The following is a 26,315-nucleotide window of genomic DNA, read 5'->3' on the forward strand; positions in this document are numbered from 1 at the left end:
ACCCCGTGAGCACTCTACATGTGTTTCCATTATGTTTCCAGACTCTAGGAGCATTTCGCTTTGTCCCACAGTCCCTCATTGGCCAAGCTCCAGCCTCACTCATATCTTGAGGCCAGGTGTTTTAGATGAGCCTGGGCCACCCCCAAGGTGAGACTGAGAGAGGGAGCATGAGGATGGCCCTGGGCATTTTATTTTTTCATTCAGCCAACACTTATTATGGGGAGCTTGCCACATGCCTGGCACTTTGGCCACATTGCTGAACAACACTGACATGCCCCCTACCCTTAAGGAATTTATATTTTAGTGGGAAAGAGGGACGGGCAATGAACCCTACATAAACCAGATATTTTCAGAATGAGATGAGGGTTATGGAAGTCATGTTCAGGGTGGTAGACTACAGATTTATGAGGATGGTGGATCAGAGGATGATGAAGGTGGGGGTGGGACCTGGGGGGCAGGTTTTGTTCACTTCTGGAAATTACCCTACCAAGGGAGGCAGGGTTTGGGTGAGTCTCTGCACCACTCTGCACTGCTCGAACATACCAGAGTCTGTAAAGCTCAGCATCCCAAATAAATGTATCAATACTGAGATTGCCTCTCCCTGCCCATCCCCAGCCCCCAGCAGTGGGTAATGCATCCAGTCTAGACCCCTCCTTGGAGGTCTCAGTGGCCTCCCTCCATTACAACTTGGAACCCACAATCTGTGAAATGGGGGAACTTAGCCTACCCAGGGACTGATTTCCAGAATGATAGGAGTGAAGCTTCCAGTCCTGAGGAACCACAGAAAATATTTCATTCCAGGGCAGTGGCAACCACTGGGGAACTACAGCAGCATCTCCATCTCCTGTGCAGGGAAAATCTACCTCTTCCTTCTCCCCAGGCCCCTCAGCAGTCTGGGCACCTGCTTGTCTAGGGATCAAAGACTTCCTCTGGACTTATGTGACCCTGCATCCAGTCATCAGGGGAGCCCTTGAGAGGGTGGACCCAAGACTGGCACCCTAGAACCCCATCACCAAGAGATTGGGATCTCCCAGGCCATCTCACGGTTAGGGATCAACTGAACTCAGTCTTGCTGCACTTCGGGACTCAACTAAACAAAGTCAGGAGCCTTCCTAGGGGCCTAGACAAGGCAAAAACCCAAGCAAACCTAGATATAGAGACTTCATGGACCACAATTTTGGTCTCTTACACTCCTGCGTAGGTCTGGGACCACAAAGGTCATCTTGCCCATCCCTCTGTCTCTAGGCAGGACTGTATTTAACCAACCAACCGACCAAACAGATGAAAATCTCCCCTGTTTCTAGGAATCACCATTCACAAAGAGTAAAGGGGGCCTCCAAAGAGGAAGAAAAGGGATTAGTGGCTGGGGTGCCATGTTCTTGGGCAATTTTAGGAGAGAGGAAGCCAGGCGTTGGAGTCTTAGGGTTTCTGGATGTGGGAGTCCTCCGAATCCATCTCTGCAGACGTCCATCAGAAGCATCCTTAAAGGAGATATTTGACTCAGAATGAGGAGTCCTCCTTCCCCTGGATCTCTTCCCCCACTGCCCTGAATCCTGGCTGGTCAGCTCAGGGACAGACCCAGGAACAACAAAGACATTCTCAACCGGATGGTACTCAGTGTGTGTGTGTTGTGGGGGGGGGGAGCGGGGAGGGGAGAAGCAATCAGGCCAGATTCCATCCAGCAAGTACCCCAGTGCTCGCTAAGCCAGTCCTGGGGCTGACAGACCCCAGGCTCCCCAAGGAGGCCTACCCACTTAGCTCTGAAGATTGGTTGTCAGCTGAGCATCCCCTACCAGCATCCCGATCCTCAGAGCTCTCTTTCTGTCCACCGATCCCCTGACTTGGTAGCCCTCGAGAGATGATTTCTTCCCAGGTGGTTGTCCACTTCCTGGTTTCTCAGCAGATAAACCCCACTGCTCTTCTCTAGCTCAGCTGTTGGGAGTGGTTGCAAATTTCTTAGTAATGATCTTCCTTCAGGAGCAGGGGAGACAGAGAAGCTGCCTTGGCTGCTGCCAACATCAAAGCTTTCCATGTAGCTTTGGTAGAATGTTAAGAATTGCAAGATAATTAAGTTGCATTTCTGTGCATTGTTTACTGTTGCTCTCAACCAATCACTATTCCATAGGGGCTAATCTGTGTGGGGTTTTTTTTCTTCCTTTGCAGTGCCTGTTTGTACCACATTCTTCATTATGCTTCAGTTACAATTTTAATTTTACTATTATTAAATCTTCCCCAAAGCTGTATTATTCTGCGCCTCTGAGCTGGAATTCCTGATTTGGGGACCGTTTGCATCTGGGCCTGTTCACAAATGATTGTTCTTGTTTACAAAAGAACATACATTAAAACTCAGCACTGGAGGAATCCTGGCTCCCTTCCCACCTCCCTGCCCCAGCTCACCTGGTTGTAGGAGGTAGGGAGAGGGGAGACGGGGAGCAGAAGGGATCTGGCAGTTCCTGACGTTTTGCTGCTGAAAGAGCATCTTCATGTCCTCTAGTGGCCAAAGGAGTGGATAAGAAGTTGAGTGCACGGGGGCCAGGCAGTGAGCTGGTGGCTTTGTTTTCATACCAGTAGTAAAGGGTTCTGTATTTATTTATTTATTAAGATTTTATTTATTTATTTGTCAGAGAGAGAGAGTGTGCGCACAAACAGGGGGAGCTGCAGGCAGAGAGAGAAGCAGGCTCCCCGCTGAGCAGGGATTCCCAGAGCGAGGGCTCAGTCCCAGGACCCTGGGATCATGACCTGAGCCAAAGGCAGACGATTAACCGACTGAGCCACCCAGGCGCCCCAGGGCTCCGTTTTTATTGTAGCCAGACAGTGTAGCATGATGGTTAGGAGCATGGGTAATGGAATCACATTTGGTTTAGAAATCCAACTTCTTTACTTACTAGGCATGTGACATGGGGAGTTCAGTAACATCAGTAACACGGCCTCAGTTTTCTTGCTCTAAAAAAAGAGGAGAAAGATGATGATACTGCCCCAAAGGTAAGGGTAAAAATGGGTAAATGTTTTAGAATGGGGCCCTCCAGCTGGGAAGGACTTAGTCAAGGGTAGGTGAAGTTATGTTCCCATCGTAATGATTATTCTGTCATTCTACCTCCTGTCCATTTTGCTCCCTCCGTCACCGGTCTGAAGCTTGCTTGCTCCCTTGCTTTTCCTAAGCCCACCTCCAGGCTCTGTTGATCCTAAACCAGTGGAGTGGGATAGGAAGCACTTTCCATAAGTTCCCAATGACTTGGGCAGTGCTAGGAATTGGTCACCTGCCCTCCCAAGAAGGAGAGTGGCAGACTCCCGGGGGCCTGAGCTTGAGGGCAGAATGAGACCCTGCCCCAGAGGAAGGTGGCCAGCCTTAGGGTTTGGAGAGCTCAGAAAGCTGCCCCCTCCCACTACCGAGCTGGGTGGCTGGGCCTGGCCCACGCAGCCACACAGCCAGTCCCCAGCTCTCCCGTCCGTCCGCACGCACCCCGGTGTCCCTGCAGTCTCGACTTCTTCCCGGAGGTGCTGGGGCTTCTTTCCTCCTGTGTCACCCCGTTCCCCCCATGCCGCCACGCACACACTAAAACCATAACTTTTTTCCCTGTTCCCATTATCTCTAACCCATATACTCCAGGAAGTTTAATTTGTTCTCGGTAGTAATCACCATTAACTAGAAATTGTCTTTCTCTGTGTAAACACGTCATTAGTGAAGCTGGTTTTCTGCAGGGTCCAGATTTCATTTTTATTAAAATGAAACACTTTCAGGCGCCTCACTGTGTCCAAGGAGAGAGAGTATAATTTTAACCCATTGGGTTGGCCACAGATAATTGGGCTGGCATTTGATTGGACGATTAGGGAAATATCTCCTTTGCATGCAGTATAATTTGCATTTTTTTCCCACTTATATGAAGCTAAGTCATGCTTTCGTACACAGGCAGTTTTAATGAGCATTATAAATCCTAATGAATATATTTTCATGTTCATTTTATTGGCTTGTTTTTATTACTAGAGGTCTGAAAAACAGGGCCAGTGAGGGAACTGCCAAAGAAATGGCAAGGAGAGGAGCCCCCTGGCAGGCTTGCCCCCCTCCTTTCTGCCTCCCCAGGCTGCCAGGGGGTGGAGGGCTCTGGCGGAGGCGGGAGGGGGAGGCAGAGGGGTCATCCCGACCCTCTTTAACCCAAAGCTGAAGTTGCTTGGGACCCCCAGGGGATGCAGAGAATGTGTCCGTCCCCACCTCCCCCACCCCGGGGGCCAGCAGAACTCCTGCTGCAGCCCGCCCCCCCGACCCCCACCCCCTGCATAGCATGAGAACTGTCGGAGCCCTGAACCCTACTTCATCACGGTCTGGAATGGAAGGGGCAGTGAAGTACTTCTGCACAGGGTCTGGCACGTTCTATGAACTCCATGCAGGTTGATCAAACAGAATTGGCTTGAATTCTGGTTCACAAGGAGTTACCATTACCAGAGCACTGATTTTCAAACATGGCCCTAAAAGGCAGTAAATGAGTGCAGAAAGCACAGTTTTCTCCTGGAGGATTCAGAAGGTACGTCACTATCTTAGGCCTCAGAACATCATTATGAGTATCAGCTGTTTCGGAGTTCTGCTTCTCTCCCCATTCATTCGTGGGTCCATTCATTGAATAAATATGGCGGGGTGGCGGGGCCCTTCTGTGTTCTAGGCACTGAGCCAGGACACATACAAAGTGGGCCCTAAAATCTCTACCAGCTCCAGCATTTAAAAAATTCCTGTAATAAGTGACCAGTAAAGTAACCTTTTTGTTCCAGCTTGTGACTCTGGTTCTGAATCCCTGTCTGTAACCAGGAGTTTGATCTCTTTCCATCGGGCGCCCTGAGACCGTTTGTTGTGCCCGGGCCCTCATGCCCCAGTGCGTCAGCACTTGCCGGCCTTTGCACAGACCAGGACTTTTGTCCTTGTTTCCACACACTGAGCCTGGCCCTGCGGATTCCCCTGCTTGACCCTTTGCCTTTTGTTCCAGCTGAAGGGCATCCTTGGCATCGCCCCCGCTCAGGACCCTGGGGAGGGCCCACCTTCCCTTGCTTCAGAGGATGGAGCGGCTCTTGGCCACAGACCCGATGGCGGGGAGCCTGGCTGGAGGCCTGTCTGGTCTCCTGTGCTCTGTGCCCATTGACCTTCTGCTCCTCACCCTACAACCGGCCCTCTGCTGACCATTCCAACCCACTCCTTATCCCCAGCCCCTTTTCTTTTTGTTTTTGTTTTTTTTTCTTTCATCAGAAAGACGCTTGTTGCTCACCTAGGTTGGGCATTTTAGAAGTTAATTCAACTTAAAACTCGTTCAGTGTCCTTTGCCACCATCTCTTCAAAATGGCAGCTCAGCACTTCGGGGGTGACCTTCGCCATGTAAGCAGGCACTCACATGGACGTTGGCTGCACCAACCCCCCCGCCCCACCACACATATAGACACAGCTGAACATGGCTCGCTGTGGCCTTCCGGGCAACTTGGGCAATGTTATCCTTTCCGGCTGTACAAGAGATGTTTACTGATCAACTCCCAGGTGCTTGCTCCTGTAAGAAATGGGAAGCAAGAAATAAAAAAAAAAAGAAATGGGAAGCAAACAGGCCTGATTTTACCCTCACCACCACAGTTTGCTCACACACCCATTGCTGCCAAGTGAGTGCCTGCACTTGGCCTCAAGAAATGGGCAGGACTCAGGGCACCTGGGTGGCTCAGTCTGTTAAGCGTCTGACTCTTGATTTCAGCTCAGGTCATGATCTCAGGGTCATGTAATTGAGCCCCACATCCATGGAGCCTGCTTGAGATTCTCTCTCTCCCTCTCCCTCTGCCCCTCCCCATGCCACCCTCCCTCTCCTTATCTTAAAAAAAAGAAAGGAAGAAAGGGAGGGAGGGAGGGAGGGAGAAATGGGTAGGACTTTCCCATGGACATCTCTTTCCCTGGAGAGTATAGTATCTCAACTACCACTGTGTCTGCACGCATGGTGCTCTGTTGCTGAGCACTGATTTGTCTGTTTTGCATGGTAGGTCGGTTTTGTCTTCCATTAAGACTGCAAACTTTTTCTGGACAGGGGCCCTTGTCCAAGACTTTTTCCACATGCCCCCTCCTTACCACCACACCCACAGTGCTAGGCATACAGTCAACTGCTCAATAAATGCTTTTTGATGACCTCACTGGCCAGGGCAGGCTCTAGGCATCTCACCCCCCAAGTCAAGGGTAAGTGTCCATGACTGGCCAGTTGGTTTTGCTCAGAAGGCAGAGAGGGGGGCCAGAGGAGCAGAACATTAGATTCAATGCTGTCCTTGTTGGGTCTGCAAACCCGATAGAAATCGCTCACCTGAGATACCAGATTGCCTTTTAAAAAGGTGGTAAGTGCAAAAGCGAGCTGCTGGCCCATTGCAGAGCCAGGTCTTCAGTTAGGGAGTGAAATGATGTTGGCTCATTCCAGAGCTGTGCCAGGAGTCTCGTGTGGGTGGAGCAAAGCCTCTGTAAAGAGAGCAACTTCCCAACAGCTCAAGAGGGTGAGAGGATCCAGAGCAGCCCTCCAGGCACCTGTGATCAACTATTTGAGGGTGGCTGGAGGGGAAGAGTATGAAAAAGAGTGTTCATTCATTAGGAGCAGTGAGATACGGTTCTGGAGGGAGAAGGGGGCCACCTGCTCACAAGGCATTGACTTGGGCCCCAGTTCTAGATGAGGAAGGGCAGCCAAGGAGGGAGTAGGCCCAAGTCTCCTTTGAGAGGTGGGGACAAGGGTCAGAGCAAACCCGGTATGAGGCCAGCCGAACAGAGAAAGGAAAGCAGCTGGTGTTCCGGCTGCTGTGAGGGATGGCGGGCTGCTGGGGCCGCCCCGGGGAGCGCCATCTCTCCTCTCTGGTTGGTGGGTGTTTGTTTAGAGTCCCGGGTGCAGATTAGCCTGGCCTGAGTCTCACAGCTTCACACTGCGGAAGGGAGGCTGCTTGATGTGTTTGCTTTAGGCCACTTGGGGAGCTCAAGGCATGACGGGATGGTGGGAGATGCCTCCTTGAAACCTATTTTAATGCCCACCCCCCCCCCCGCCCCTTCCCCACTCCCTTCTCTTTGTGGGGAGTCCTCGGCAGGCCTGTCTTTGTTTGGGGGAAGGAGCACTCCACCAAGCCTCTCCTGTCTGGTTCTGGGTACCTCCTTACCTCTCTCTCTAACTTTCCCTGCCTCTCCTGTCTCTCCAGCTCCCTTTCCTGCTGCTCCCCACCGCTCCCCGCTCACTCTCCTTTTCTTCTCCATGTACCCCTCGTCCTGGGGCACCTTTTGTTCAGTGAGGCCCGCTTACCCTCTATGGTGCATCCGGGAGTGATGCTGGGTTAGATGCTTCCAGTCTGCACAGAGCCCATGGCTCTACAGTGAGCGCTCAACTGGTGCAGGGAGGGCCCAAAGCAAAACTCTGGCATGCCCTGGTTGTGTGACTGGGCACCAGTGCCTCCTCGTCTCTGGGCCTCGGTTTCCCCAGAAATGCAATGGGGAGGGTGTGCCCTGCTTCATAAAAGACCTCCTCTCTCTGGAGTCAAGCTCTGCTCCCCTCCCCCGCGCCTACCACCTCGTGCCTGGCTGGAGGCGGGGCGCGGGGAGGGGGGGCGCGCGCTGGGCTAGGATTGGGGGTGGGGGCAAATGGAGGGGAGCCGCGGCCGGGACTAGTTTAGGCAAACAGCAGGGAGTGCGGGTGGAGGCCCCAGCCCCCACTTCCGCTGTAACAGCTGCAGTCCAGCTGCTGGCATCCCCGCTGGGGGAGCGTGCTAAACCTCTCCGGGGTCAGCGCTGTGGTCTGTCGGTTTCCATAGCAACCAGCCACCCGGCCACTTTCTCAGAACAATTCCCCTACTCAGCCGGGTTCTGGACTTAGCTCAGCCCCAGGGCATGTGGCTGAGGAGCGAAGCAGGAGGGGGGAGGCTGCCCGAGGGCCAGGCTGGGCCCCACCGAAGTGGCTACCTCGAGGCTCCGCACAAAGGGCATGGACCAGAAGACAAGAGGAGCAGACTCTCTTCCTGCCCTGACTCTCCCTCGCGCCCTCTCTCTGCTGCCCCACGGCTCCTGCCCATGCACCGACCGCCCAGCTCGGCCTGGTTGGAAGAAGTATCACGTCTTTGTTTGGATCCGGACAACAGCTGCCTTGGCCGGGCTCAGAGCGGGGAGGAGAAAGTCCCAGAATGATGTATAATGGGAGGGGGCGGGGGCCTCCATTTCTGCACCCTCCGTCCCGTCCAGCTCTTCTTGGCCCTTCGGAATCCCGTTCGCCCCACCCCCAGTGACCTCAACAAAGCTGGGGTTATACTCAGTCCTCTCCCCATGTTTAGAGGGTGGGAAAGGTCACCTTTCTCAAGCCCCTTGGGAATAAACTCCCTGAACCTGAGAGGTTGATGCCTCGCCTGTCATTTTCAAAAAGGGAGACCCATTGGAGGCAGACTAGGAGCTACCTCCCAGGGGACCTTGATCCATTTCTGGATGGTGGAGGGTGGGGGTGGGGGCGGGCATCACTCCCGGCCCTCTCCTCTCTCCTGGGTTGAGCTCCCTGTTTAGTTGTAAACACTGTGATGGGTGCCATCTCTTTCCCCAGCTCTTCTGGAATGCAGCTCAGGCTACTGTGGACTTGGGGGCCCTGGGACTTTGTCACTGGACAGGAGTTCATTTCCAGGAAGGAGCCATTAGCAAATGGGGAAACTGAGGTCAAGGATAGTGTCTCTGAGTAGGCCTAGTAACTGTAGGGTTGGGACCACCATCCTGGGTGGTCCCTGCTAAGACCTGGGGAGGCATAGAATGTTCTCGGGCTGACCTGTCTAGCTGTCTTGCTCCTCTACTCTGTTAAACAGCTCCTCACTTTTAAGGGGTCTAGTTCTTTATTCCCCTCCTCTCACCCCACTTGCCACCCCACCCCTTAAAAGGAGGGGACAGGTGTCCTTTCCTCCATGTATCGCAGCTGCAGCCGGATACATTTTCTCTAATCCCTGGAAACAGGTGTGGAGTGATTCTCAGCTCCCTAGGGATGCGGGGCATTTGGACCGGTGGCCAGTTTTAGAAGCGGCGGATCCTCATCCTCCTCTGGCCCCATCTGTGAAATGGGAGAGTTGCCTTAGATTAGCACTTCCCAAAGTGGGCCCTGCAGCTCAGAGGGCTCTGTGGGGAGAAAATGAGTTCCAAAGCCAGGCAAGTTTGGGTAAAGCTGTATGAACACCCCTTTTAAAGAGTCCTAGGACTCATTACAATTTTAAAGATTTTAAGAAGTCCAGCACTAAAGAAAACTCAGTGTAACCTAGAGCCTCCTCAACATATATGACCATGGCACCACCCTTGTTTCGAGTCCTGTGAGCAAACCCACCCTGGCAAACACCAGTTTCTACAAGAAGTTCCAAAGCTTTTCTCTGTCCAAGGTCATCAGCAGCATCTAAGATGCCCACAGCACTTCCCAGCACCACAGATAGCGCCATATAACCAGCGGCCCCTTGTTTCTCTGCTCCTGGTAGGGGGAGGCACCCCAACACTGGTTTCTGCCTCCTGCTTTCCTCCACCACCTCACTCTGTCTGGCCGCTCAGCTTTGCTCAGATTATCTCCATTCCAGATGGAGACACTGGCTTCTGGGGCAGGGAGGGGCCTTGCCCTGGACCTTCAAAGAGTCAGGGCAGAGTGGGAGAAGTGGTACAGGGTTCTCTCAGGTTTCCCGTGGGAGTGGAGCCCTCATGGCTTCACTCTCCACCCCAACTGCCCCAGGAGTGTCTGTGGGTCATCTGCAGTTTTACTGCTTTGAAAAGTGAGGCAAAGCTTCTAGAGCAGAGGGAGAAGAAAATTCTCGCTGCCAGGTATCTAGGAAGAAGACCCTGCATGGGGAAGCTTCAAAAATGAAAAGTGCCCCTCTCCTGTGCACTCTCCAAACTGTCACATTCTCCAGCCTTTAAACTTTCCAAAGGGCTTGCGTGTCCATGACCTCTTCTGCCCATCAGGAGAGAGTTGTGATGTGGCCGAGCACGTGTGGGCTGCAGAGCAGAACACCTGGGCTCCAGCCCAGCCCCTTAACTGACTGGGTCTCTGCCCACAGGCAGGCCACTTCGGCCCTCTGCCCCAGCGTCGCATCTCTCAGAAGGCAGGAAGAGTTCCTTTCTCACAGGGTTCTTGTGAGAATGGAGTAGCACTGTAAATGTGGCAATGGCTGGCATGGGCATGCACGAGAGGCTCAGTAAGCATAGCTTAGGAGAATTAAACCCCCACTAGGTAAGGTTGCTCCTGTTTTGGAAAGGAGAAAACTGAAGCTCAAAGTAAATGACTTGTCCAAGGTCACAAGGCTGGTCTGTCCCCTGACCCCCAATTCTTCACTTTCCCACTTTATCTCATTTCAGGAAAATGTTCTGAGGTGGGCCTTTGTCTCACTGGTTTTTCAGGGCTTTTAACAACTGTGATTCCCTTTGCTCTTGAACTTTCCCTCTTGTTCATGCAAGTAGGATACTTGCCAGAGAGAGACCGCAAGGCAGGCCTGCTTTTTTGGAGGGGTGGGGTAGGGGGTGTAAAGGTGGGAAGGGGGTATCAGTTCCTTTGAAAACCGCTTTTTACAAAATAAAAGTAGGTTTATGAATTAAGATGATCTCATCTCTGTTTGCCAAGAGCTCCTCCCCCTAAGAAAGGGAAAGCTTTCTCTCCTTCCTTCCTCTTTCCTGGCTGCCCAGACCCTCAACCCTGCCATCAGGAGCCTTTCATTCCCTCCGTCTCCTTACAGCAGCAAAACCAATCCACACACAGGATCAGGGGTCAGGAGAGGCCGCAATGCTTGCTTCCTAATCTTGACCCAGGTTTTAAATCATTTTATTTAGCACAAGACAATGAGGGTAGAATAGGGGGAAATCAGAAAAACAAGAATGCCTATAACGTGCTACGCATTGCGCGAGGATCTTGGGAGTGTGCCTTCTGCAAACATCGGATCTCTCTTTTGATTTTTATTAGGTGAGACAGAGGCTGGTGAGAGCCCTTGGGAGAAAGGGGTTCACTCCTGCCAGGTGTCAGCACTGTGATCGCCATCACCCTGTCTGTTACTGTCATCAGCCACAGCACGGCCCCTGATCAACATATTCATTTAGCTAAATTACCTTCTTTCCCGCTATCTCCGTCCCCCCTTCCATCATCTGCAAATTTCACAACCAGTGAAATCGGGAGGGGTGGGTAGACTTGTTGGTGAGGCTCAAACAACTGGTCTACCGAACTTACCTCCGAGTGCTTGTGTGCATGCTCCTGTACCCACAAGGCTCTAACTCCGAGCCTGAATAGCGCTCTCTGTGGAGCCAACAGGAGGATGTGCTTGTCCCGGAGGCTCTCAGGAGACTAGCTATCTCTGAGGCTGGTCCTTTTGAGCTCATCCCATCGTGTGCCCTCTACCTGGCTGGGGGCCTCTCTTTCCTTGCCCTTTCAGGAGGAGACTGTGTGAATTATGTCAGAGAGAGAACAAAGGAACCGCTCAGAGGGATTCTGCTCTCCAGACATTAAGCTGGGATGATTTCTAGCTCTGCTCATCTCATTTAAAGGGCTGGCCCTACTCCAGCAGGTATCTGGGAGTAAAAACAGCAAACAACCCCAAACATCTCCCAGCGCCAGATCCCCACCACAGGCGCGATTTCCTGCTCAGCTTTCTGATGGAGGGAGAGAGAGAGAGAGAGAGAGAGAGAGAGAGAGAGAGAGTGTGTGTGTGTGTGTGTGTGGGTGTGTGTGTGTGTTCCCTGCTGATTTACAGGCGCTTTGTGGATCAGTAGACACAAGGGGAGGAGTGGGGCTGGGGGCAGGGAATTGTCTCTAAGCAGAGGCCTGATTAGAACAAGGAGCTAATCAGCACTATTTATGAAGGTATTTTGCACAGGAATTTGTGGTAAGTGATGGAAGGGGGGTGGTATGCTCTGAGAGAGAGAAGGAAGAAAACACCACATCCGCGTCTGACAGTCTAAAGCCCGAGGGTCAGAGGAATGCTCAGACTTTGAGACAACTTTGTCAACAACTCTCCTCTGAGGGTCTCTGGCCTCAAGGTCACTGATAATCTCAGAAGGCAAACAGGAGCAAGGGCACAGCAGACCGGTCAGGTGAGCAGAGTTGTGGCTACCCTTCCCCATATTGTTCTCAGCCTGAAAGTGTAGGCCTGCCGGCCGCTCAGGAATCAGGGAACAGGGTTAAAAAAACATCTCAGCCCAGGTTTTCTTTTCCTTCCATGTCCAGTATTTGGGAACTCTGTGCTGGAGAAGCTGCGTTGTAACAGTGGGAAGAATTTTAATTTGGAGTGGAGAGACCTTGGACCTGTCACATGACCTTTTAGAACCTGGGGGTTCCTGTGTATCAAATAAAGGCTGACAACAGCACCTTTGTCACTGTGTGGAGCTGTAGGGTCAGATGTGATGTGGGAAAGGGCTTTTTAAAGGAATGCAGGTGTATGTTTTATTATTATTATGAGGTGAATTTGCTCACCAGCTTAATGCTGGCTTGGGGACTAGAGCTGAAGCTTGGAAGTTATGTCCTAGCGTTATTTTCTCAACTGTAATCTTCAAGAAGTTATTTCTTCCTTGCATTCACATTAGTTCTGGTTTGCAGAATTTAAAAAATTGCATTATTTAAAGCATATAGAGCCGATCTGGTAGGCTTTAGAATAAAAGCTCCCTGAGGGCAGGGGAGCCTTGAATGGGTGTGACAGAAATCTCTTGTTTCAAGGAGAAATCAGTCCCGCGGTAATATTTTTTCTATGCCCACAAGGTCTGGACTTGGGCAAGCACTTTAAACCCACAGCTTGGCTGCATCATCTCTGAGAATTCTGTGGCCCTCTCTGGGAGAGCTGAGGAGGCCAGGAAGTGGCTTCGGTCCCATCAGTCATTCTGGCGCCAGAAACCCAACAACAGTGGCTTCCTGGAGTGGAGGTGGGGGAGATGTCTGATGGGGGACAGGTGCCACGGTGGAGGGGGATGGGTGCTACTTTTCTCATGCCCCCTTTCTACCCTAGGGCTGCCAGAGGTGGTCCCTGGAACGGTGACCATAACGTGTCTCATGGGAGAAGGATGAAAGAGATGGGAATTCTTGTAAATTTTTAATCTGAAAAATAAAGAAAGTGTGAATTAGAATTAATGCAGGTATTAAATATTTAAACTTTCTGTACTCACTTTCATTTTTAACATATTCCTCCCTCAAAAGCCTCGATAACATTTGTCAGATTTGTTCTCAAGATGTCCCTCTCTCTCCACCTCCCCTTAGCCCCCGCCCCAAAGTTAGACCGCAGGTATTCATCATCCTGATGGAAATTTTCATTTTATTTCTCCTACAGGAACCGTCTGATCTCTCTCTTTATATTTATGCTTTCTCTATATAGCAGTGTAAATAATTAATGCCATTATAAACACATCCTATGCAAAATATTTATTAGAAAAAATAACTCTTTAATTTGGCATGTCATTTAATTCCTTTTTGTAATCATAGCACATGGGCTACAGTTAATGCCAGAGCTGGGGAATCCAGCCTGTCTGCTTACACTTGAAGAGGGGTGACAGTCTCCCAGACCAAAGCCCGCTTGGCCCCTTGGCCATTTGCTACTTGCATGCTTTTGGTTGATGGAGGCAGGTGGTGTCCACCGTCCAGTGTGGGGCTCAGAGTGAGTCTGGAAATGAGATAGGAGACTCACTTCTCTCTTCAGCGGAATGGGGCAGTGGGGGTATTCCAGGTCTTTTCAAGTGCATTTAGTAGCATGCACTCAAAAGGATGCCAGGACACTTAGACGTAGGCCGTTTTTACATGTTGTGGGGTGGGGGGGCATGGTGGGGGGGTGGCGAGGCACGGTGGGGTTCCTTGGAGTTTGGGTGAGTTTCCACATAGGATTGGCTTGGGGAATAGTAACAAATAGTTCCTAGAGATTGGGGTCCATGCATACCTTCATTTTAACAAATATTTATTGAGTGCTTCATGTGCTGGGCATCGCTGTTGGCACTAAAGATACACAGTAAACAAGACAGGCAATGAAGATGGGAATGTCAGCAATTCCTGAAGGTTCTGCCATCGCCTCTGCTCCTTCCCTGTCCCCATGAAACAGTCTTTCTGGCTACCTTAAGGAATCTCTGCCAGAGAAGATCCTCTCCCAGGTTTCAAGGACTCGTGGCTAGTATTTGAATAAGTCAGGGTTCCTGGACTTCTCGATTCCTGTGGGCTTATTTATCACTGCTTTGCAAAATAAGACTGTAGCTAGCACCAGCCCACTCTCCCGGCGATCCTGAAAGCTAAACAAATGACCTTAACTTTCTCTTCTGGCCTCCAGTTGTGGTTCTCCCTCTACAGTTGGGCAAGTGGCTCTTTCCAAAGAAGGCTGACCCTGCCAGGGCATCCTTCTCCATGCATGGTCTCAAGGGCCCAGAAGTTGGGCTGAAGCCTTGGGGATTTTAATTTCAGTGTTTATGTGGCATTTGTTAGCCTTTCCTCCTATTGACTACCTTTTCTAATTGCCCGGTGCCTGGCATTGTTCAGTGTGTGTTGCCAAACTAAAAATCTACATGCTGTGGCCCAGACTCTCGTGAATTGGTTCGAGGGGTAAGAGAGTAATGAGGAGACAACGAATGCCCTGGAAACATCTTTATTTTGGAGTTAGCCATTCGCCACTCCTTGCCTGGAAAGCCAGTGTGGCCTCCTAGCCTGTAATTCCACTGAGGAGAAAATTAAAGCAAGAGGCACCCAGCTCCCCAGCCACCTTCCCAGGAGAGCTCTTCTGATGCTCTCTGTATTTCGTGTCTTCCAAAATAGGATGGCAGGAGGAAACATGGAGATCATAACCGGCCCCCCTCTCCTCCCCACACACGGACCCCTGGATGTGGGTCTATGACAGGACTGGGCTATTTTGGGAGGGTGACATCTGACTTGAGAGGCCCTTTGTGAGGGGTTCTCCAGGACTATCAGGGGCTCTCACTTGGCTGGGATCAAAGAGGCTGAGTCTTGGTTGCCTTGGGGATGAAACAGAAGGTTCTACAGGGGTGATCCCTGGTGACTCGATTTCTGTGTTCTTTACAGGGAGCTGATGATCCTATTTAGGGATTTGAAGGAAGGAAGTTTGAATAACTTCATTTTTCTATGCCCTACCATTCTCTCCTCCCTATGGCAGTGGCCATGGGACTTCTACCCTCAGATTGGGTCCTGTCCGGGCTCTGTGATGTATTCTGGCTTTCTTTCAGGGGGAGATTTTAAGTTGCTCTGGGTTAGTTCTGCAAGTCCAACTTGGCCATTTGCCCTACTTTTAGAAAATGGGCTTTTGCCATTATGTCCTATCTAAGGGACTCATGATCTCTTTCTGGACTTTTCCGATGCTGAGTGTTGCCTAGATGTGTGTTCCATGTTCTTTTTCCTTGAATGGACCTCTCATCATTTGCACCAGGGTGGATCCCCAGCTCCTACCTCCATCCTAGGCCAGAGCACACAGGTGATCCAGCTGCAGCCCCCATTCTGTTTTCACTCCTTCATTCCCTACTTACCAGGCAGATGTTCTATCTCAGAGCACTCTGCTGAGCACCTGGTTATCAGAGGCGGCCCAGTCCCTGCCCCTGAGAAGGCTCTGGCTTCAGTTCTACTTAGTCCTTCAATGTCTGTCCTGTCATGAAAATAGCAGAGTTAAGGAAAAGATAGCAGCAACTTGATGGCTTATTCAAGAAGAAAAAAAAAGAAAATCCCACAGGGCCCATAAAGAAGCATCTCTTCTGTGGGCCCTGCTCCAGTTCATAGCCCAGAGCCTGTTCTTGGCTCCACTTGGCGCACGGAGCCCAGAAATGAGATGACTCTGACAGGAGCCACGGAGGGGCCGGCCTGCGGACGGGGAAGCCATTGCGGCCCACATCCCATGACAGAAGCACTAGCGGCTCCCTCAGTCCTGTTAATAAAACCTGCTCTTATTTTACTGACATCTCTTGCCTGGCGTGGCGGTGCCACAGGCCATCAGCACTACAGTGACAAGCCTGAAGAGCACAACAAGTCCACAGCCGCTCGATGCCCTTTATTAAACCCGGCACATATCAAATAACCCAGGCCTCTTGCCGGGTCTCCTAGAACATTCAGAACAAACTCCATGGAGGCTTGGTGGTGGGGGGAGGGGGGTTGGTGCGGGGCTCTGGGTCTCAGAGCACATGGGTGTGCGAGACCAGCACGTCAGGTGTTTTTCTACAAGTCTGTCTCAACGTGACCCATGGTGAGTCCTCGGTGACTGGCCCGCTGATGGAAGGTCTGAGTCTGGATGAATAATACCTGACATGAACAGAGGCCGTCCCCACGTACTGAGTGCTGGCTCACCTGTTATCTCATGGAGAGTTCGCATCAGCCCTGACATAGATTCCGTTGTCCCCGTTCTACAGGGGAGGTGACAGGACAGAAAGTCTAAGTGACTTGCCACGGCCACGTGACTAGCATATGGGATAACCAAGCCTTCCAGTGAGGATCCTCTGGTTGTATAGCTGTGTTCCTTTGATGGTCCACGTCCTTCTGTTCTGTCCCCTTCCATCCTGTACAGGATTCAGGCCTTGCTCTGCCCCGGACCTGGGGTGGGGACTAAAGAGAGGCCCCTCAGGATTTGATCTTGTCAAGTAAACGGGGCACAGGGACACGTCTCCAGTTTCCTCCGGAGGAGCAGCCTTCTTCTTTAAGCCCTTGTCCCTTCTTTGTCATTCCCGTTTACCCCACGGCCTCAGCACTGGGTCCTGGTGTGTGGGAAGAACGGAAGAGCGGCAGTGAGGCCATGTGTTCTTGAAGCTGTTTGCCCGAGGCGACTTCTCCACCTGCCTGTGCTCCTTGCTTTGGGGGGGAGGCGGGGGAGACGAAAGCACCTCTGAGCCGCTCTCTCTCTGGTCTGGCTGCAGTGCAGGAAGGAGGTCCTGTGAGGGGAGGCAGGGCCAAAGCCCTACAAGTCATTAGGCCATCACTCAAGAGCCTGAGCAAGCCAGCCTGATGCATCAGTCATGGCTTTCAGAAAACTTGCAGCCTGTTTGCCTAAAAGCATTCCCTGCTCCCCAGAAGCCCACGACCCAGAAGCCCATGACAAGAGGCCTAGCGTCAGGCAGGGGAAACTGGCTGTGCTCGGCAGGAAGGCAGCTGATAAGATGAACAGATTCCCCAGGTGAGGGGCTCAGAGGTCACGGATGCGTATTTGCCTTTGCAGCCCACGTTGCTTTCTACCACTTGAAATTCTCCTAAAAACCCAGAGGAGCAGCTGAAAATATCCCAGGTAATATGAAAATGAATAACAGCTCAGCAAACAGAGCCCAGCTTCTGAGCAAACAGCCGAGAAGGCAGGCAGCCCAGGCGAAAGAGAAAAGGAGAGAATTCAAAAGGAGGGTGGGCGAATAGGAGGAGGAGAAGGAAGGGGGGCCTGGGGGGCAGGAGGAAGCCAGTTTGGGGCCTCAGCCACCAGTTCTCTTGGCTCTCAGTTGCCCTCTGCCCTGGAGACTCCCTTTTGACCACACTCCTCCCAAAGGGGTGAGGGAAAATGGTGCAAAGAAAATGTTCCTCAGCTTTGACCGAGATGAAGAGACATTTTGGTATAAAACGCCTCCTAGTCTGGGGTCTTATACGGTCTTTTTCTATGTGGAAGGGAATTTGGGGATGAGGTTTGGTGGGCAGTGTGCGTTCCTGAGTTAGGGGGCCTGAGTTCCAGATCCAACTGTCGCTCTGTGACCTTGTGGGCTTTTGTGGGCTACAGCTTCCTGATTGGCAAAATGGGAAGGTGATTTCGGTGTTGGGGGCCCCGGGCGTCTTTTCAGCGCTAACATTCTATAGTTTTTTGGAGTTGTTTTTTTTTTTTTTTTTCCACGATCACAAAGACTTGAATAGGTGCTTAACTATTTGTTGTGCTGTGTGATTCAAGATGGTGTAGGTGTAGTTAACCCTCAAGGAACTTACCGTCTAAGACAACATGGGACATGGACAGTCATGTGAGCAGGAACCAGCAGAAATAAGAATCTTCTTGGATATTCTGAGTAAGACCGGGGAATGGCCAAATGAGAAGTACCTTCCTCCTGACAATGGTGACGTAGCGTTATGCAGGCTCTGGGGCCAGAGGGTGGAGTTGGAGGACCTAATGTCTATGATAGTCCCCACTTATTGAACGTCCAGAGCTATACCGAACACTTTGCATTTATTATCTTGCTTACCTTGATACTAATCCTTTGAGCTAAGTGTGATTATTATCCTTCCTTTGCGGATGAGACTCAGAGAACTGAAGTTTCTTGCCTGTGGTCACATAACGCAGGCCTTACCCGGGTCTGAATGACGCAGGGGGTCCACACTCCTAACCACTCTGCCACACGGCCTTCCATGACCCGGGGGAGGGAGTGATTAACCTCAGAAGGGTGAGGGATGTTTAGCAGCAATAGACGAGGTCTCCTCGCTCCCGGAGAGGGTCCTCTTCCTCTTCCCTGACAAGAGCACAGGGGTCATGCCCTGTGGGACCCCACATGCTGGAGCCCTGCCAGTTCACCTAGGAGAGCTGTTTGTCAAACTGTAGCCTTTTTTTTTTTTTAACCTTTTAATAAACTAGAAAACAAGTGGCACAGCAACCACGGCACCAAGAATACAGACAAGGGTGCAGTGGGGGCAAAAAGAGCAGCCAGCCAGGAGGAAGATTGACCTGGGGCTGGGGGCCAGGCCCCGCCTAGGCTAGGCTCTGTGGGCAATGCCTTGGGCTACTCTCTCAGTTGCTGGGCTTCCTCCCTGAATATTCTAGGATCCTGGAAGGCTGGAGGGTTAATCCAGGGTGCTAAGAGAATGCTGTGTGTCCCATGTGTTTATTATGCAGTGGCCAGTAGCCAGGCATGGCTGCAGGTCCGGTCCTGGGCACAGAGGTAAGGGAGACAGCAGTGCCTGTCCTCAAGGAGCTCACATCTCATTCATTTTCCTCATCACCTCCGTGCTGGGTCTCAGAGTCCCCTCTTGCCCCTCCTGTCTACCACAGATTGCATCCTTCAGGCGGTCGGTCAAGGAACGTTAAGTACCTACTGTGTGCAAAGCCTTGTTGTAAGTGCAAGGAATAGTGCTGAACAAGGCAGAGGCTCTGCTGTTAGGGAGTTCCAATTCTAAGTGGGGTGGGAGAGAGTGAATAAACAAGGAAGCATGTATGGAGAGAAGAAAATGTTAGGTGCTGGTGAATGCTACGAGGAAGATAAAGTAGGTGCCATGGGAGTGCGCCTTGGCTGATGTTGAGGGAGGCTCTCTGAGGATGGGAGATCTGCATCAAAACGTGGTAGATGAGAGGGTGGCAGCAACATATGGATAGGAAGGGAGAACATCTCCGTTGGAAGGAAAAGTTAAGGCAGAGTCACCGATGGGCCTGAACCCATGCACCTGGAAATTAGCAGACGAGAGAGAGAGAGAGAGAGAGAGAGAGAGCACAGAGAGAAATGAGATCAGAGAGGCAGATAGGGGCCATTCAAAGGGTCTTAGGAGGCCATGCACAGGCATTTGGATCTTACTCCACACACAGTGGAGAGCCATCGGGAGACTGTCAGTCGGGAGGGGAGTGAGGAGAGCCGACCGAGTTTGCTACAGAAAGACCCCTCTGCCTGCTGTGTAGAGTCAGAGAGACTTGGTCTTGGCCATAGAGATAGAAGATAAGGGATAGTGGTTGGATTCAGGTAGCTCTACTCCCATGTACTTTGGGAGTTGGGCCAAAAGGCCTTCCTGATGAACCGGAAGTGAAAGGAAAGGGGGAGGAATTAAGACCGACTCACGGATTTTCAGCAAGTGAGTGGAGAGTATGCCTTTACTTAGATGGGGAAGGCTTGGCGGGAGGGGATGTGTGGATTTGAGGAGGGAAATTAAAAGCTCTGTTTTGAATATGCTATGTCTCAGATGCCTTTTAGACACTGAAATAGAGACGTTGAGCAGACAGTTGAATACAGATGTCTGGGGATCTGGTAGAAGATGCAGCTGGAGATGTCAGGCCTAGAGACCTGAGTGTGAAGGAAAGTACTTAAAGCTACAAGCCTAGGTAAGAGCTCACGGAGACAGAGCTTACAGAAGGGAAGAGTACTGAAGACACTCTAGTGTTTATAAGAAATGCCCACAAAGGAAACTGAGAAAGTGTGCCAGCGAGGTATGAGAAAAACCAGGTGAGTGAGGTGTCACAGAACCTGGAGAAGACAGCTTTTTGAGAAGGAACAACTGGCAAACTGTGCTGAAGACAGATGAGGACAGGGAATTGACCATCCATTTTGGCAAGATAGAGTCATTAGTAACATCGGCAATGAGTCATTGGTGGAGTAGTGATTGGAATGGGCTTTATTTGGAGAGAAAAGAGTCAAGGTGAGGAAGTGGAGGCAGTAAGTATAGACTCCTTTGAACAGATCTGCTGTGACGGGGAGCTCAAAAAGGGGTAGAAATTGGAGGAGGGAGTGGGGTCAAGGGAGCGTTTATTTAAAGGAGGTGTGTTTGGATGTCAATGGAAACAACCCAGCAAAGAGGGAGAAAATGATAAAGCAAGAAGAAAGAAAAAAGCTGGGAAAAAATGAGGGGTTGGTGAGCAGGGGAGGGGATGGGTTCGGAGTCCAGGGAAGGTGTTGACCTTGGGTAGGAGCCAGGACTCTTTTTCCATTGCAGTCAGAGTGGGGTAGGCAGAGCATTTTGGCTCCGATGCAGACACAATAAAGGACTTGTTGATGGGAAGATGAGGTAGTTCTCATCTTATAGAAACCTGTTTTCTTTATGAAATAAATGGCAAGGTCATCAACTGAGAATGGGCTAGGGAAGGGAGTGTTGGAGATTTGAGGAGAGAGAAGGAAGTGGGGTAGTTTCCCCAGAGACTGGGAAATTGAATTTTCTAAGGAAGTGTAGTAGGTTTCTCTGACAGCGGCGAGTGAGATTTGTGGTCATGTTTGTAGCGAGTCTAGTCAGCAAATTTGTGTCATTTTTCTCAGCAATGTGCAGCTGCTCTGGGGCGGGCCGCTAATAAATGTGGATAGGATACCAGGGCTGGAGTTCTGTTAGACCGGTAGACCGGTCCAGGGGAAGGAGAGATGCCAGATGTTCAGGGTATTGGCAAGGGAGTCGTTCAAGTGTTGGACTGTGGAATCAGAGCTAGGTAAGGAAGAAAGTGGACATGCAGGGAGTGGTAGCAATGGATAACCCCCAAAAAGTGACTTTTTAATGAAATGAAGGTCTTGATGAGGTTGGAGAATTGATGTAGTGGGAGTGTCAGAGTAAGCTAGCTCTAAAGAGGGTGGTGATGGTCAGAAAGTAGGATATTAGAAATCTACATTTAGTAGGTGATTCAGTGATTGGTGTGACAAAGTCTAGGGAATGGCCATGTGATTAGAGCGAAAGCTCGTTGGGGCTAGAAGATCAAGGAACTAAGAGGCCAGGGTATTGGATGGACCATCTTCATGGGTGTTGAAGTATCCAATGATGATTGCAGAAGTAGCAGTGGAGAAGGAGTCAGAAATCCAGATGCTGAAGTCATCCATGAATGCAGGAGAATGACCAAAAAGTTGGTAGAAAGAGAGAATTATATATGTAGGAGGGGTCAAGAGGTTTGATATTAAGCTCTTCAAATAAGCTTGGGTTAGAAGGGAGAAAGAGACAGTTTAGATGGGGAGCAAGGTAGGCATATACCCACCTCCCATTCTGAAGCACAGTGGATGTGGGAGATAGACCTACCTCTATTGGAAAGGGCTTCTAAGGACACATGTCCTCAGGGGGAAGCTGGGTTTCACTTAAAGCAAGAAAGTGAAGGAGACAGTCCAAGAGGACCAAGATTTCCAGAGGGCACAGTCAAAGGATGTGGAGAAGGAGGAGAGAGGGAGAGGTGGAGGGGGGAGGTGGACACAGTAGCAGGAAGTTGAGCATCTGTACGGTGTTACATGATCAGGTAAGCTTAGGCTTCTGATGGTAACTCAGGTAAATGGGAAACTGAGGCATATGGGAATTAGTCCTGAATGTCATAGCAGTCTGTGGTTGAGGACATTGATATGGCTGAGCTTGGCTCGTGATAGAGATGTTGGGGCTCCAGTTGAAAACCTGGGGAGACGGGCTGACTCACTGGAGTTGGAACCATGTAGCGGCTAATCTAGCTCACTAACGGAGCTGTTCACATATGGGGATGGAAGAGTAGAATCATATCACAAAAAATATCAAAGTAGGAAGAGCATTTTAGAGATCCCCAATCAACTCTTACTTTTCAGATGAGGAAACTCAGGCCCAGAGAGGTCAAATACTTTGTTCAAGGTCATCGAGCTAATAAATAGGATTAGAACTTACCTGGAATAGAGGTATGCATATAGTTTGTCTACGCTGCTTGTCGAAGGCTGAGGCAGAAGGAGCGGGAGCATCCTGGCTGCATCTGGGACAGCATTTTGTCTTGCTGAGCTATTCCTGTCTTGGGGTTGCCATGTTTGTTCCAAACAGGAACATGTACCTGGCTTGACGGGGGCTATTGGAAACCAGAGAGCTTGGACTAGGGACTCTGTCCTCGTCACCATCTGTGTTATCTTGGTCAATTGGCCTAGCTTATCCTACTTTAGGACCTCCCTCTGTGATTGTATGTGGCAAGAAGTAGTTGTAGGCCTGTGAAGTGCCGTGGGCTAGGCTATACCCAGACCTCTCAGGACCGGGCTGTGGTATGTCCTGGAGTAGGCTCCTGTCTGACCAAATGAATGACACATTTCCTGGGAGTCTACCCTGTGCCCAGCCCTGCTTCCATGAAGCTCAGGGTCTACTTGAGGAGACCACACTTGCACACGGGAACTCATAAGTAAGCTTAGTGCTAAAAAAAACACCTGGAGGTCTTTGACACACACATTTCGGATGAGGAACTGCCATGGGAGCAACAAAACAAAGACTCTACCCAGGCCTCTTAACGTTTGGTCCAAAGCTGTGTCACCAGTGTGGGCTACGTTTTTATTCAACTTGCAGTGTCGGTGCTGTGGCCCAGCATCTGAGGGACTGCCCAGTAGGCCCCGTCCATCTCTCTCCTGCAGGACGCCGTCAGAGTTCTAGTCCCCTCCCCCTAAGCCAGGGGCAGGTACTGAGCAGATCATGGTGCCCGGGGGTCCTTTGGCCCTCAGAATAGGATGCCAGTGAACATGCCCGGATGAGCTGGCTCCTGCCTTTCGGCCCCTCTCTCCTTTCAGCCTGTGCAAGTGTTAAATACGGCATCAAATTAAACAAAATTAAATACATTTCCATGCAGCATTTTTCTCTTGACTGAATCAAACAATGCGGTTGCCATAGGAACAGCCTTTTCTGAAAAGGTCACCTGCAAGAAACTGTGTTTTAGGTACAACTCAAGGAGATTATGGGGGATTAACTCATTTTATACATATATATTAAATATATATATTTTTTCTTTAAAGGGGCTGTTATGAAGGAATAATATCCAACTGAGCTGGAAGATACCCACAGAAAAAAATTTTAAGTCCCTGATAAAGGTTTTTTTTTCCTTTCCATTTTTTTTTTTTTTTTTTTTTTAACCAGCATGCAGTAAGGGTGATATCTGAAATGGCGACTCTGTGTTTTTACTTGGCTTTAATTAAACCTCAGTCGGGGCTGAGAAATGTGGTGAAGCGAGATAATTGCACTATTCCCAGTACAGTTTTTAAACTCCGGCTTTGATATGCACCTCGTGACAGCCTCAACCTGCACCCAGGCTCCTGGGGCTGCTTGAAGCTCGGCTTATAACCACCCCTCTTAACCTGCAGGCATCTGGGGACCGGCACTCCGGATCTGGAATGGGAAATTAGGGCTGGGGGAGGAGGGGCCCAGGCCATCTGCACAGAGGCAGGGAGAGACCGTGTCTCCCCTAAAAAAAGTTCCTCTCTGGCATTCTGGAGTTCTCTGTCAGACTTCAGTATCCCACATGCCAGGGGAGGACAAGTTCAAGCCAGCCTAACTTGGAAAGAGAATAGGATGGGTCTTCTCCAGCATTTCCCCATAATTTAGAGAGTAGTGGAATGATCCTGAGGAGATTCTAACTGTATGTGAGTGAAAACAGGCTGTCTGGTAGAGTCCTCCATGAGTGTCCCAGGCAGGATAGGGGACAATCTGTGTTTCTCCTCAGTGCTTTTTCTCCAGGGCCTGCATGAGGTTCTCCCAAGGTTGAGGCTCCATATCTCACACACTCACACAATACCACGTCACCCCTCTGGGCTCCACATGCCCCCCTCCAAGTCCATCCGTGACGGCGCAGGCATGGCAAGGTTCTGGCTGTCCCTGGTGCCAGGGAGATGCACATGCTCAGCTAAATTGTGCAAGGATTATGCCTGGCACTTTCCCTCATGCCCACTGAGTCCTGCTTGCTTTCCAGGAGGGCAGAGGGTGGGTTGTCTTGTCTTAGGCCACTGGGGATCTGTGTAACTGCCCTGGCGTCCTTGTCACTAGCTAGATCATTCAAAACTAGCTGGTCCGGGCAGATAAGCTCGGCTCTCGCATCAAGGTCACACGGGGCTCAGTATCCTCCAGAGCTCAGGCCACTCGCTGGGGCCAGGTCTCCCCTGTGGGCCTGGAAGAGTTGGTGGCCAACACCAGCTTACAACTACCTCAGGAGGAAAGGGATTGAAAGCGTGGGATATATACACGTGAGAGGGTCAAATATGATCCTAGCCAATGTATAGAACAGACCCAATTTACACAAATCCCCTCAGAAATGTTCCTTCGAAGCCTTCTCCATGGCTGACCCACCATCACACAGAACTTCTTTCCCTGTCTCTATCAGCCTGCTGTGCCTGAGATTTTCTTGTATTGGTCCCCAGATCCCCAGAGTCCAGTCCCTTCTCCTAATTTACCCCAGTGCCAACCACCGTAGGCTTAAATAGTAAGAGTGAGGACTTGCAAAATAGGCAGATCAGGGTTTTAATTCCGACTGGCCACTTTACCAGTCGAAAGCCTCTCTTTTCTCATCTGTCAAATGGGGAAAATAATAGCCACCATCTTAAATAGTGGGTCCTTGTGGGGCTGTTCTACAGATTAAATGAGGTGGCCTGAGGGAAAGTATCTGGATAACATAGGTGCTCAATGGATGTTTGTTGAATGTTTCAGGAACATGACTTTTGTACAAAACAAACCCTGTGTTTCCTTTCCTATAAAATCCGACTTACCAGCCTAGGGACCACTGCAGAGATTAAAGAAGGAACAGCAATTTCTCACTCTAATCCCCTAATACAATCACTGGCGGTTCTCTTGAACTCTTAAGAAAAGCAAATCTATAGTTATCAAGGGAAGAAGTTTATTTTTAGAGCAATTCATCTCTCTGAACTCACATGCACCCTTAAGACAAGATTCCTGAGTGCCTGGCCAACCTGGAAAGACCCAGAAAAAGACCACTGCCCCGAGTAGGAGGGCTGGCCTTTGGGTTACCCAAATCTACCTCATTTCCCCAGTTAGGGCAAGGTGGAGCTGCTGTTGGCAGGACAGGCTGTTGCTGCGAGTATGGGTCTCCTTCTTTTTCCCCATGTTGGGTCCCACCGTTCAGCTTGGCAAATGAGGAGACCCTCCCAAGTATCCTCAGAGACAGTTGGCAAGGAGGAGAGTCAAATCAGGAGCTGTTAGTCCATGGGCTTTAGAATCAGACCAAACTGGGTTTGAAACCTGCCTCTGCCAATCTTGAAGCTGTGTGTGACCTTGAACTAGTTACTTCCCCACCAGAACCTCAGTTTCTTGTCTGTACAATAGGAACACACTGTCCATCTCACAGTGTGGGCACTAGGTTTAAGTGAGATAGTACTTGCAAAGCACTTACAATGGTAGCCAGCACACAGAAGACTCTTAACACATGGCATCGTTATTTATCGAGTATAGGGTGAGCATCGGAATCCCCTGGAGGGCTTGTTAAAGCACAGATTGTCAGGCCTACCTCCAGAGTCTCTGATCTAGTACGTCTGAGATGGGGCTGAAGGAATTTCCATTTCTGACTAGTTCCCACATAATGCTGCTAGTACAGAGACCACACTTTGAAAAAACATTGGTCTATACAATCCAAATTGACCATAATCCATTAAATTTGCACCTTAAGCATCCAACCTAGTTTACAAAGACTTCCAAGTGGGTTTAGAGGACAAAATTATCTAGACCGGTGCTGTCCAATAGAACTTTCTGCAGTGATGGAAATGTTCTATATCTGTCCTGTCCAGTTTGGTAGCCACCAGCCACGTGAACACTTGTAATGTGGCTAGTAAATGTGAGGAACAGCATTTTACATTTAAACTTAGATAATCACTTGTGGCTAATGACGGCCATATTGAATAGTGCAAGCTAGATTCTCATAGATCCAGCTTAGTGAGGGCATGTCTGTTAACCAGGAAAATATATGGTGAAGTGGATGATACCTCAAGAACATTACAGCCACCTGCTCTTTCAGTGAGTTCCTTCTAC

The 26,315-nt window shown here is 50.4% G+C and overlaps 1 protein-coding gene across 18 annotated transcripts in view; it reads left to right on the top strand.

The window, feature by feature from the left end:
* PKNOX2 (PBX/knotted 1 homeobox 2) overlaps positions 1-26,315 on the top strand; it is a 304,609-nt gene that overhangs the window by 138,304 nt on the left and 139,990 nt on the right. The gene's annotated exons all lie outside the window — the stretch shown is intronic.

This window comes from Zalophus californianus, chromosome 11 (genome assembly GCF_009762305.2).
Source record: "Zalophus californianus isolate mZalCal1 chromosome 11, mZalCal1.pri.v2, whole genome shotgun sequence".
Classification (NCBI taxonomy): Eukaryota; Metazoa; Chordata; class Mammalia; order Carnivora; family Otariidae; genus Zalophus; species Zalophus californianus.